Source organism: Triticum dicoccoides, unplaced genomic scaffold (assembly GCF_002162155.2).
Source record: "Triticum dicoccoides isolate Atlit2015 ecotype Zavitan unplaced genomic scaffold, WEW_v2.0 scaffold13330, whole genome shotgun sequence".
In the NCBI taxonomy this organism is placed as follows: Eukaryota; Viridiplantae; Streptophyta; class Magnoliopsida; order Poales; family Poaceae; genus Triticum; species Triticum dicoccoides.
This window is the reverse complement of record NW_021194107.1, coordinates 21,225-33,465: the sequence shown is the minus strand read 5'-3', so window position 1 is coordinate 33,465 and position 12,241 is coordinate 21,225. Positions and strand designations below refer to the sequence as shown.

Here is a 12,241-nt window from a genome sequence, read left to right as displayed (position 1 = left end):
GTGAAGCAACTACAAAAATGAGGGTGCAAAATGGCACCACCATAATTATCACAGTAAGTAGACCATATTTAATGCACAATTCCCAAGTTTTATGGATTTTCTAGTTTTCTAGCTACTTTCGCATATTTAAATGACTTTATGTCAATTTCCCGAAAGTAATTCAAAATTGATCTTTAAGTGTGTGATATCTCAGTCATAAAAAATAGCAAAAAATATTTCTAGATACACAATTAGTCATTATATGGGAGAACCACTTAGAGTTTTGTGAGATTCAACCCCTTGTGATGAATAGCCATGTTGAAAATTTTGACCACGTGTTGGAAAAAATGAAAGAAAAAGAATACAAGTTTAAAAAATGCAATCCTTTCGCATGGAGTCCTTTTATGTGTACTAGTTGCGAGAAAAAAAAAATACCAAACCTTCAATATAATAAATTTTAAATAAAAATCATTCACAAAACGGGCTATCGTCTATGAACATTCATGGCTTTCAAGTTAAAGGACCAAGGTGATGGTCATATTCATTCCATAGTTTATTAAAATGTACCCAAATTGGACAGATAGGTGCATCTTGACATTAGAAACAATGTTGCCAAATAGAGTTTCCTACTTTTTTGTAAAAGAAACAAATTTTATTTCTAATTGTCAAAAATGGATGATTTTTGTGAAGCAAGTACAAATCTCAGGGTGCAAAATACCAAACTTTCAATATAACTAATCTGTAAAAAATTCCTTCGCAAAACAGGCTATCGTGCATGAACATTCATGGCTTTCAAGTCAAATGGCCAAGATGACAGCCATATTCATTGTATTGTTTAGTACAGTGTGCCCAAATTAGACACATTGGTGTGTCTTGACATTACACATTAGAGTGTAGAGCTGGTATAGGTGGATCCTTCTTAGGTTGGGAAATCTTATAATCTCCTTCTTCAGTTGGCGCTTAGGGTCCAAAGGGAAGACTTCTTTCAGATCATCGCAGCAAACGATCTCAAGCGTCTACAGGCTAGGCAGGGTGTACATATGCTCAGACAAGGGAAGTACATGTATGAGCCTGGGGTAATAGTCCAGGTGCAACAATATTAGGTTTTTGAAGTATCTTCCGCTTGGTTGGGATGTTGTACTCCAGTTCCAGATGTAGCACGCCATAGGGAGCTGGGATGCCCAGAATGTAGACATAGACCAAAAGACGGTCTGGTCATCACTTTGTTGGGAAGTAGCAAAGACAGAGCATAGCTTGGGGCACCTCTCAACTCGGCACCATTGAAGGCAGCGCCATTCTGCACCTTGTGAGCATGGAATGCAAGTGGTGGACGAGCTATCATGCACATACAACATACCTGCATTATCACACATCAAACAGGGGCTAAGGCAACACTGGTTCTAATCCTCTGAGTGTTGTGTTGTTGCTGTAACGATCCTCTCTCCATCTTCTCTTCATCTTGCATGTGAAAGTACCAGGATTGAGGATATGGAGTAGGAGTACGTGGGCAAGGCCACATCCAGTCGATCACACCTTCAACAGCACTGACAGCTTGCGGGTGATCTTGAAAGACATCTCTTGCATATAAGTATTGATCAGTCTGCCGCTGGCTCCCGATGCCTTGAGGAACTTCGCGATCACCAACAGAAACTCCACTTGCAGAAGATGAATCAATCTCCATGTATACATAGTTTCTCTCAATATATTGTTGAAAGGGAAGAAGCGACCACATGAGCCTTGGGTCCACTACAGAAATGTACCACTTAAACTCAAAAGATGCAGTTCGACCGATGCCTTGTGGTGAAGCCCCAAAAGCAAGGATGGATGATGATCCTGCAGCAACACTAGCCTCCTTGGTCATCTCTTGCCAATCATTCTGGCTATTTGATGCAGATTGGACGGTGCTGATGTGCAACTTCTCCAAAACCCATGTCCTTTTATCTTTCGATGGCCATAATATTGCACAGAGGTTCTCACAGCCCAACATCATGAGACGCTTGAGGTTTGGTGCTTCCACTTCTGTGAGGTCAAGGGTTTTCACTGCCATGTCCGAGAGGTCCAGCTCCCCCAGGCGCCCCAAATTTCCTCTGAGAAGTATATTCTTCAACTGTGAACAACCCCGAAAGGAGATACAAGATATCTTGGCAGCAGTAGCACCACTGTTGATGAAGCTAAATGACTCAAGCAATGGGGGTAACATGAAAGGGGTGACTTGTTCCAATTCAGATGTAACACACGCAGCTTGCTGCTTTGTGAATGTTGGAAGATGCCAACTGGCAATATTGATGTTCTATTTGTTGGTGGTTCATGTGCAAAAAGGAAGAATGATGTCACCTGAGGAGGCAGCACATGAGTCTTATCCTTAAGGAGTTGTTTGTGGGTGGTGAAATTCTAGCGGTTAACAAGTAAATCACCCGACACCTGTAGCATGGGAGCTGTTTCCTCATTATATGTTAGCTCAACATCCAAGCACATGTTTCTGTGCAGAGAATTGCCAATATCCCATGCTGATGCATTGTCTTGGCCCTGTATAATACCATCACAGATCCAATAGTTTGGTGCATGTGTCTTCAAGTCCGTAGGAATTTTTGTCATGCATATGAGGCACTCCATGACTATCTTGTGGCTTATATCATCGGGCTTAACAATGCCCGCACACCTGGCAACCTCCAAAGCCTCTTCATGCAGTAGATCTCGTATTTCCTCATCTTCAAGTTGCGGAGAAGCATATAAGAGAACATCTGTCTGACTCTTCATCTTTCCCTGTTCCCCATCTTCTAGTATTCGATCGAGATCGACCCGAAACCTCCCGTGCCAGGTCCACAACATCATGTTACTCAAAAATGTTGTTATTGGGACACCGCAATCATACAAATCAATGTACCTTCTGCTCCCGTTGTGAAAAACTACCACAAATATACTGTTAACAAGTTTTCTGAATATTTCCCTTCTGATATCTGCTATCACCCCTTTGGAGCCTTCATCTATCCCACTGAAGTCGTCGTCCTCCTCACACCGATCAAAGATGGCCATTACTGAATGCGGAAGCTCCAACTCCTCCGCAATTGCCTTTTGCAGAGCTCTCATGTTTTTCCATACCGAGCAATCCACATGGATAACCTTATCAAACTTGTTCTGTCTTGTTGATGATTTCAGGCGTTGATCTACCAGATTGAGAATAGCCGATGCTCCAAATCCATCCCAGCCCTTGAAGTAGATCAGATTTCCTTTGCTTGTGTCCTCCAAAACACCAAGTATCTCTCCTGCTGCAGCATCGATGTTTTTTGGCTCGATCTCTATCTTCTGCAGTGTTCAACAATAATAACACCAAATGAGGTTCGCCATTTTTAGCTTTCTTGCTGAAACTCTTTAATTTCAAACTACAATGTGCATCATAACTATGAAAAACCGTAAATCAATTAAGACATAACTTATTAATACAAAATAAAGCAAGGACCAAGTGGTGCATATAAAAGCATGGAAGTGAGTGATAACTGCATAATCACCAATCAAGTGTGTAAACAATTAAGTGCATTTATATTCTTGACTGTACCATCACTAAAAAATCAAGATCCAAGTTACGCTCAGTAGCTAAAGAAACCGAAGTAGAACACAAACTGCAGCATTAATCACTGAAGATCAAGATGAGTCACGGATTACCTCTGGAGGCATGACGAATCGGACCAATCTTCCTTTTTGGCTATGATCTAGTTCTTGCTTAGCGACAAGGGCAGCAGCTCCATGTGAAAAATTCCTTCCTTTCCTACACATTTGAACAAGTTAACATCATTCCTTGTAAAAGAATTAATGACTCGTACATATTTGGAGAAGGGATTAACTAATCTGCAGATATGTATACAAAATGATTCAGGTTGGTACCTTGATAAATTGTGGTGCTGGCAGAAGCCTACAGAAGCAAAATAGATCGGGGAGGTAGAAACTGGAAGTTGGCTGCAGACATGTGCCTCGAGTAGAAGGAATATGGATGTAGCTTTGCTAGCATTATGAGCTGGCATGCCTTGCGTCTGCTTTGCGTGCTTTTTCTTTGTGCTTTGTCTCTCTAAATAAGAGCTGTGAATTCCTTGCTTCACACACACCACACGCAGCCATCATCATATTCTTTGCTTGCTGTGTTTAAAGATACACAGGGATACAAAGGTAAAGATAAATGCACGTCATCCCGTCAGTTAACCAAGTTATGTATCAGGCTATATCTCGTCAGTCTTGAGAACCAGAAAATGATGTTTTGGCCACTAAGACAACCTCTGAAACATAAATTTAATTAACCTCACGCTAGTCAAGCCAACGTCTTGTGAAGTTCTGAACCATGTCCTAGGAAGGAACCCTTAAATATATAGTTTAGCAGATCTTTAGTTGGGGAGCGTTGGAACTCCTGGCTACATTTGGTACGGAGGTTGACGGAGATTCAACTATCCAACCAACCTGATTCCTTTCACTAAAAATTAACCAGAAGTGGAGTGATTATGGTCAAATCTATGTATATGGATCTAACTAATTTTGACCCAATCCCAAGATCGATACATATTTGGATAATTAAGGTTCCCTTGCATATCAAATGTTTCATGTGGTTTGTCCACAAGCAAGTGATTCTCACCAAAGATAATTTAGTAAAGCAAGGTTGGGTAGGAAGTGCACGATATTGTTTTTGTGATCATAACGAAACAGTACAACACCTATTCATAGATTGACCTCTTGCGAAATTACTTTGACGAACGATTCATATAGTCTATAACATTATTCCTCTAGTTAGCATTGAAGCGTTATTTGGGACTTGGCTAGCTGGAGTAGATCATTTACTACGTCTCTTATTCGGATTGAAATATGTGCGCTTGTTTGGGCTATAGGGAACTGCAGGAATGATATGATCTTTAACAGACAACATATTTTAAACTTCTTGCAGGTCATCTTCAGAGCTACGGCGTGGATCCGTACGTGGTCCTTACTCACTCCTACGGACTCCAGGAAGCCTTTGGTTACTGGGTGCAACCAGTACAAGATGATAGCACGGGCTATATTCAACTGGTTTGGATGGCGGTCTCATAATAGGATAGGCGTCTAGTGTTCTAGTCCTATTATCCTGCCGGTTGTGGCAATGAGTTTTTATTTTTATTTTTGCTTCGTTTGCGAGCTGTACTAGAACTGAGCTTATGTTTTTATTCGAACTTTTTAATAATATGGCCGCACGCATCGTTCAGATGCAGAAGCCGGGCGTGGGCCTCCTTTTCCAAATAAAAAATGTCTTGAGTGTCGTGGTCAACATTTATCGGTCTACCAACATTTTCACTTACCAATGAGCAATTAGTTGAGACAGCTTGCAAATAGAATGAGCGGAAGAATTTCCAAAATTTCACCAAGTAAAAACTTGGAAGGAACTCTACTTCAGTTTCTTCCCTTAAGGTAAGAAACATGGGCAGCTATTTTTTTTAAAGAAAAAGCATAATCCAGTTACAAAACGGTGATTGCTCACAGCATTAGCACGGTCTCTACCTTCAGCAAATTCCTCTGTCAACAAGTCAAACACATTAATTCACTGCAAAAGAGAGAAGCAGAAACACTGCTGCCAAGTTAATGAAATCTCTCTCTCTCTTAGGCTCTTGAAACAAAAACACATCGACTCGGCAAAGAGAGTAATGAGACTGAGGGTTCTACAGGTCCTATCGACGATTTTAAATCGCGAGCGAAATGGCCGCAATCACCGCTGGGAAAGCACGGCGTGATTTGTAGGCAGGAGATTGTGCCAGTTTAGGTTGAAATTTTTCTCCCAAAAAATGCTACTACCTCGGTCCTGGTTTATAGGTTCCCTTTGTAGTTTGTGTAAATTTTGACTAAAAATTTAACTAACAAAATGTTAATGCATGTCAAGAAAAATTATCTCATTGGATTCGTATTTGAACATAATTTTCAAAAATATAATGTTTGGTGACATGCGTGAACGTTTTATTAGTTTAATCTATGATCAAAATTTGGCACAAAATACAATGGGGACCTATAAACCCAGACGGAGATAGTACTAGTCATTCTCCGTTGCCCAAAGAATTGGAAGGAGTAAGATTAGCCATAGTTGGAGTAACTTCAGCAGTAATATCGAGTCCAACTCAGCAAATTTGCTTATATGACAATGAGTTAATGAGGAGAGAGGTAGTTTGAGTAACTTAGCTAGTTACTGTAACATCACATATCCCAATGTAATATGAGTCTATAACCTAATAAATGAGGCTTTGTATGTTACCATACTTATGTTACTACCCATTATGAAGGTAGGAACATAGTCTAGGGATATGTGTATGTTACTAGTGTATGTTGCTCTCCATTGTGGCTAGTCTAATTAAAGATGAATGAAGATTAAAGGATGCTAGTCAGCGGTCGCTACTAAAAAAGGAGCAAATTCCTCCAAAGACGATCCCTAGTAATCACCGGAGGCACACAGAGAGCAGAGGAGACCACTATCTCCCAAGAAATTTCGTCTTTTAAGTCAATCTAGCTCTGCTCACCTATGGTGTTTAGCCTGGCATTAAAGCAGAGACGCCAGGCAAATAAAGCCTCGAGTTTTGCTGGGCATTTTGTCTTGAACATGGCCTTGGTTGCCGCTGTAGATTTTAGATGCACCGCCGCCCCATATGGAGAGCTGATCGGCGCCACTTATTCGAATCTGTTGCGCAAATCGACTGAATTCGTCCACTTTATCTGTCATTTCAGCGACACTAGTAAGCTTGCACGTGCAACACACGTCTGAACTCCATCACATAATTATTAAAACAGTTGTATGGTTTTATATAGATTTTCATCTGCAAATTTTTCACTAAAAATAATGTTTGTTTGGGTGGGAAAAAATCAAATCACATGGACAAATGAAGAAGGTGTAAATAATATTAAAGATCAATGGAAATCTCTACTGAACATTGGTAGTCTCATAAGCTTCCCATTGAACATCATACATTCTGTGAATTGCCACTGGCCTAGGCAATCCACAATCCAGCTGTCTTGATTGTGAAGATCTGATATTGTTCAGTTCATTCTAATATACATCCTAATATACATCTGCAGAATCGCGAAATAAAAGCAAAGAGAAAGATTATACCGAATCTGGCGACCCTAATCAGATAGAGACATGAGAGAACAATTAAAAAAGACAATGAAAGATTTTAATGAATAAAATCTTATGCTTACATATCAATCCATGAGAGATAACTATATTTTTGCAAATTTTCATTACAACATTGTCGAATGTGTGATCAACAAAGACAAACTACAGTAGGCTTGTATCATGCATTATGATTTAACAGAGGCAGTCAACAGAGCCGAACTAATGGAGATAATTCATCTAGGTAGCTATAGGATGCATTATAATTTAATTCTCCCCCAAACATGCTTCCTGTTAACTCCAAAATCTGATATTAAAATGACACAGTATTTGTCCTATCAGAATATTTTTAGACAGAGGACCATCACATTCTGAAACTTTATACTCATGCTCAACTTTTTCCAGCACAAAGACTAAGTTGTATGTGTTGAAAAGTATCAATAGGATAAAGCATGTACTTGTACTAACCTTGACAACATCAATGGCCTTGTCATTCCTTCAGAACAACCATAATGAAACTATTCTTGTCTTATCTTTCAAAACTATTCTTGTCTTATCTTTCAAATTGAAATAATATACATGAACAAAGCTTATTTCTGAAGATACATTGTTGCTAACACCCAGAGAGGTTATGGTCCAGATTGAATCAAGCTGCACTGGGTCGGTGGCTGGACAATGGTGGAGTTTCGGTTGCAGTGATGTGGCCATCATGGTAGAGGCGAACCTCTATGCTAAAATGCATTATAATGTCAGGTTAGAATCGAGGATTCTAGCAGATAAAGAAGGGATGGAGAGGGAGAGAGATGTCAGGTCGCTACCTTCTAGGTACCGATGGATGGAGCTGCCCGTTCTGAGGAGATAGGGTGGAGCAGGGCGGAGCTGGCAGCAAGGAGCACATGTGTGGCCTCGTTCGCCGGCTCTACACAGGAATGGTTACTTAGCAAGGTTCACAAAGAAATAATATAGAGCAAGAACAAAATCTACTACTTACATAATGTAACACGAATCCTCTTTTATATGGATATATATAGTAGCGACCTGCCACTTGTTAATATTTTGATAGAGGCTCTAACTTTGTCAGTGGTATTCTCCTCGAAAATAACTTGCAAGTCAAACAATTGTTTATGCAAGTAGCATATACTCCCTATATCTCATAATATAAGAGCGCTTTTAACACTACATTAGTGTCAGAAACGCTCTTATATTATGGGACAGAGGGAGTAGTTCCTTTCTTTCCAGAAGCTGGAATCACAATGTGCATCAGTTGGTACAATTCTCAATGATTACCTTGACAGTGTTCATAAATATTTGTATTGATGTTTCCATGATCATTAGATATAAGTTAATTCAGATAAGCAGTACCACCAACCTTTACCAAAATTCAGAGAAGCATGTACTGAATATTCACAGAATCATTTGTATAGTTGACTCATTGTATCTTTTCTCTCGGGTATAACATCTTCCATGACCAAGCTTTAGCGTTGCAAATAGCAGAGCAATGTGCCACCATGCAAGAGAAAGACACCTGAATGTTCAAATAAAATGAGGATTGCTCCTGTTGATGCATGATCATAATTACATTTGCATTGACATTAAAGTTGAGGAACAAATGCTATATCATTGATCCAAGAGATGCTAGCTAAAAGTAAATATTTCGCTGTATTACACCTAAAGTTTAACATGCAGATGCAAGAATCTCTATCTAATATTACCCTCCCCACATTAATGCGACACGGTTTCCTTTTTCCATCTCTGTATATATTTTTTCATACAATCTAGCTTGCAAAACAGGTGCAAGGAACAGACTGTTTCTGTGCAATAATATTAGAAAACCTTAACCATGGCGGACATATATAAATATGTGATGAGCATTAAAATGGGAAGACAAAAAAAGGTAGTAAATTTCATGGACAAACCTTTCTTCTAGTCAGTGTTGAGACATGGTCCGGTTTTGCAAATTCTCCCAATAGAAAGTGAAAGTGAAGCAGACTACAATATATAGGGTCCACAGAATATGGCTTCTACTCTGATTGAAATATTAATTCAATTTTCCTTCATGTACATATATTACACCGCATATATCAATGCCTAAAGGAACTACTTCACCAGAGTGAAGCTTCGATTCTAAAAAGTGAAGTTCTCGATGTCCTACAAAAACAAATCTTATCAAACAAATCAAACAAGCTCAATGGGCTAAGAACAGAAGTCCTACAAATCAAAGACGCCAACCCTTAAAAATTCAATTGTACCAAACATCCGAAGAATTTGCTAGCTTAGCAGTCAAGACCAATCTATCAACATTTAACTGATGTTGGCAAACAATATAGACTATCTATCTAGTTCACTAAAATGACCATGCATCCAGCGTTGTCAGTTATGATTAATGACCATTTACATCAAAATTTCATAATTCTCTGCCACGCATATACACAATTAGAAGGATGAAAAAACTCAAAACAGATTATGAAGCATCTCTTGCATCAAATTGCAAGTAATTAAGCACTCTGGATGGACCCGGACGGCGGCGAGATCATTGCTCTGTCCATCTATGAACCAGACCTACGTACCTCAAGGGTCTCTCTTACTCTGTCCATCTCAGAGCGGCTTTAGGCGGGCACTAACATTGATTATGTAATTTCCTCGAGATAAAAGAACATTATTCTGGAATTTAATATGTCATCACTTTTTTTTGAGCTGTTAGAGCACCCGGGAGAAAAAGCTTTCAAAATGGTGGGCATTCAGTTGTAGTTCTTTTTCATGCAGATAGGCCTTCCAACTTTCCAAGAATCTTACTCTGGATTAATTACATAACATACAGAAGCAGAGTCATGTTGCTGGTCTATTGAGCATAAAATTAAACTTTGTATAAAAGCAGGGCTGTTAAGCCTATTATTCTCTACAAGATTACCTTCGTAGAACTATTAAACATGATCGAATTTTAGGTAGTAGAACAATGTCTAATTTCAAGCATATTGAAGTACGGTTATAGGTTTTCTTTTAGTGAATATAGTGACACCATTGTTTGGTTTCAAACTTGGGAGTTACAGTGCATATAATCTCTCACCTGAGAAGCCATCACCGAGAGGCCTACTCATCATGTAACGAGAGAGATCGTCGACGAGCAGCAGGAAGTAGCGTCGACCTCCTGGGGTGGCTGGCGTCACCGGGCCGCACAGGTCTCCGTGCACGAGCTCCAGCCTCTCCTTGGCCTGAAAACTCGCCTGTTGGGGAAAGGGGAGTCGTGTCTGCTTCGTCAGCACACAGATGTCGCAGAACTGCTCCACATGGTCAAGGCATGGCAGACCTTGTACCATCTCCTTGGCACTTAGACGCTTCAGGGCCTCAAAATGAAGGTGCCCAAAGCGCTCATGCCATTGCCACGCCTCGTCATCCCGACAGACAGCGAGACAGACTGGTTGTGCCACCTGCACATCAAGGACGTAGAGTCGATTTTCACCTCTGGGAACCTTGGCGAGAAGACGACGCTGGCGATCCCACCGGTGCTCTCCCGTCTTGGTGGTGAAGATGACGGAGCCGACGCCCATAATTTCCACAACGGAGGAATCCCCAAACTTGACGGAGCCTCGCGCATCGGAGTCGATCTCGGCGAAGAATTCCCTCCGACCGGTCATGTGGTGGGTGGCACCAGTATCGAGGCACCACCCCGCAGTCTTGTCCTTCCCGGAGCCATCGCAGAGAAGAGCGTGTGCTTTTGGCTCATCGAGGTGGATGAGAGCCTTTGCGACTGGTGTCGCTGGAGGTAGCTCGATGCTTGCATGCGCCATGAACAGAGCCGTCTCCTCCTCCTTCGCCTGTGCGACGTGAGCCTGGCCTTGTCGTGGTTGTCGACACTCATTGGCCCAATGGCCAAGCCGCCCAAAGTTGTGACAATTGTTGTCCGGTGCCGGCTTGGGCTTGCTAGCGGCGCCGTCCTTAGCGCCTCCGCGGGCGTCACCTTTGGCACGTCCTTGTGCCCTGCCCGGGGGGGCCTCTTCGCGCCTTACGCTGCTTGCCACGCTTGCGGCCGCCCGTCGTGGAAGAAGGCCCCCCCTTCTTCCTGTCACTAAGGCTGGGATCCCACTGCTCCCGAGTTAGGAGCAGCTTCCCGCCAGTGGTGATGGGCCCGGAGGAAGGCTGTGTCTCGTCGGTGTCGACGACCATGAGGCGACCTATCGCCTCCTCGATCGTCATCGTGGAGAGGTCCAGCAATGACTCGATTGAGCGAGCCATCTGCTTGTACTTGTCGGGGATGCACCGGAAAAGCTTCTCGACAGCTCTCTCCTCGGTGTAGGTGGCATCGCCAAACTTCACCATCTTCTGCAGCAGAGTGTTGAGACTGAGAGCAAAGTCATCAACGTCCTCACCTAGCTTGAAACCCAGGCTCTCCCACTCCTTATGAAGTGCCTGCATGGTGGACTTGCGGGCATGATCGCTGCCGATGCGTGCCACGGCGATGGCATCCGAAGCCTCCTTCGTAGTCCGCTTGTTAGAAAGCGAGAACTGCATCTCGGGCGGGACTACGGCGATGAGGGCATCCAGCGCCCGTCGATCCTCTTGGTGGTCGACGTTGTTGTCCTGGACTGCCTCCCATAGACGCCGCACCTGGAGCCTGACCTTCATGATCCCGGCCCACTCGACGTAGTTGGTTTTAGTGAGGGTAGGCCACCCAACACTGGGACCAACATCCCTGACCACAGTCTGGACCTCGTAGAGGCCGCGGTCCTAGTCGTTGCAGCCGCCGTCACGATGTGCACCTCCACCTAGAGCACGGGCATGCTCGGCTGCCCACTACGCCGTCCGCTCTTGCGCCACTTTGGCACGGTCTGCGTCGGCGCCGTAGTCCGCAGGTGCGGAGCTGTTGGAGTTGTCGGAGCCGTCGCGGAGTGCCTTGGCATCCGACGTACCCTCACGTGTTGCTTCTTCTGTTGCTGCTGCTTCTACCTCCGCTCTGGCTGCTGCCAGCTCCACTGCAGCCAGCCTCGACACCCTTGCTGCCGCAGCAGCTGCTGCTACAGCTGCTCGCTCACGCTCCTCTACCACGGCGCGCTCGGCCTCCTGTCGGCGCCATATGCTCGAGGTAGCCATGTGCTGAGAGCGACCCGCAGACATGGCTTGCTGCAGGGGGGCTGTTGCGTGAAGAGCAGGCTGTTGACGAACTGC

At 43.0% G+C, this 12,241-nt stretch overlaps 1 pseudogene; it reads right to left on the bottom strand.

The window, feature by feature from the left end:
* Positions 1–773: 773 nt before the first annotated feature.
* Positions 774–3,992, bottom strand: LOC119343575 (annotated as a pseudogene).
* Between the last annotated feature and the right edge of the window lie 8,249 nt (positions 3,993–12,241).